The following is a 1,985-nucleotide window of genomic DNA, read 5'->3' as shown; positions in this document are numbered from 1 at the left end:
GCAGCTCTGAGGACAGAACTACAGCTGCAGTTGCTTCAGGACCCAGGCCCACCTGGTGAGAGGAATTAAGTGGCAGATCAGAGTTGGAGTGCAGAGTCTGCTTAGATCTGAATCATGGTCCAGGTTGGCGGTTCTTGGGAGAGAAGGAATGCTGGTGTGGCAGAGCTTGCTGTGTAGAAGTAGCTCTGAAAACAACAGCACAGCCCCTGAAGCATGGGACAAAGTACTCTATACTCTACAAGCAATCATACCCAGACGAAAAACTCAAGGGTCAAGTAGTTGGCTGGGAATATGGCCAGGCAGAGAAAACGGCCTCAGATTCAGACTCAAACTTTGGAATCTTTCTTTGGTGACAAAGAAGACCACAACATACAGCCAGAAGAAGTTAACAAAGTCAAAGAGCCTACGTCAAAAGCCTCCAAGTAAAACATGAACTGGTCTCAGGCCATGGAAGAGCTCAAAAGGATTTGGAAAAGCAAGTGAGAGAAGTAGAGGAAAAATTGGGAAGAGAAACGAGAGTGATATGGGAAAACCATGAAAAACAAGTCAATGACTTGCTAAAGGTGACTCAAAAAATACTGAAGAAAATAACACCTTGAAAAATAGACTAACATTTCTTTCTCTCTTTTCTCTCAGTCCAGACAGCAGCAGCATGGGTAAGTGCCATGGTCTTCATACTGCTCGAAAACTCCAAAGCCACAGGAAAGACCAAAAGTGGCATGACAAACAATACAAGAAAGCTCATTTGGGCACTGCCTTGAAGGCTAACCCATTTGGAGGAGCACCTCATGCCAAAGGAATTATCTTGGAAAAAGTTGGTGTGGAAGCCAAGCAGCCCAATTCTGCCATCACGTAGTGTGTGAGAGTCCAGATGATTAAGAACAGCAAAAAAATCACTGCCTTTGCTCCCAATGGTGGCTGCTTGAACTTTATTGAGGAAAATGATGAAGTTTGGTTGCTGGATTTGGTCAAAAAGGTCATGCTGTCAGTGATATTCCTGGAGTCCGATTCAAGGTTGTAAAAGTTGCAAATGTTTCTCTTCTGGCCTTGTACAAAGGCAAGAAGGAAAGACCAAGATCATAAAAAATGTATGATGTCTTTGTCATAGTAAAAAAAAATTTTCATGTAACAAAAAAAATAGACTAACTCAAATGGCAAAAGAGCTCCAAAAAGACAATGAGGAGAAGAATGCCTTGAAAGGCAGAATTAGCCAAATGGGAAAGGAGGTCCAAAAGACCACAGAAGAAAATACTGCCTTAAAAATTAGATGGGAGCAAATGAAAGCTAGTAACTTTATGAGAAATCAAGATATTCTAAAACAGAACCAAAGGAATGAAAAAATGGAAGACAATGTGAAATATCTCATTGGAAAAACCACTGACCTGGAAAATAGATCCAGGAGAGATAATTTAAAAATTATTGGACTACCTGAAAGCCATGATCAAAAAAAGAGCTTAAATATCATCTTTCAAGAAATTATCAAGGAGAACTGCCCTGCTATTCTAGAACCAGCAGGTAAAATAGAAATTGAAAGAATCCACTGATTGCCTGCTTAAAAAGATCCCAAAAAGAAAACTCCTAAGAATATTGTCGCCAAATTCCAGAGCTCCCAGATCAAGGAGAAAATATTGAAAGCAGCCAGAAAGAAACAATTTGAGTTTTGTGGAAACACAATCAGGGTAATACAAGATCTAGCAGCTTCTACATTAAAGGATCAAAGGGCTTGGAATATGATATTCCAGAGGTCAGTGGAGCTAGGATTAAAACCAAGAATTACCTATCTGGCAAAACTGAGTATCATGCTTCAAGGCAAAATATGGATTTTGAATAAAATAGAGGACTTTCAAACTTTCTCAGTGAAAAGACCAGAGCTGAATAGAAAATTTGACTTTCACACACAAGAATCAAGAGAAGCATGAAAAGGTAAACAAGAAAGAGAAATCATAAGGGACTTACTAAAGTTGAACTATTTTGTTTACATTCCT

The 1,985-nt window shown here is 39.5% G+C and overlaps 1 pseudogene; it reads left to right on the top strand.

The window, feature by feature from the left end:
• The first annotated feature begins 628 nt into the window (after positions 1–628).
• On the top strand, positions 629–1,083 carry LOC118848709 (annotated as a pseudogene).
• The last annotated feature ends 902 nt before the right edge of the window (positions 1,084–1,985 follow it).

Source organism: Trichosurus vulpecula, chromosome 4, assembly GCF_011100635.1.
Source record: "Trichosurus vulpecula isolate mTriVul1 chromosome 4, mTriVul1.pri, whole genome shotgun sequence".
In the NCBI taxonomy this organism is placed as follows: Eukaryota; Metazoa; Chordata; class Mammalia; order Diprotodontia; family Phalangeridae; genus Trichosurus; species Trichosurus vulpecula.
Note: the sequence above shows the minus strand (reverse complement) of the source record. Positions and strands in the feature narration are given on the sequence as shown.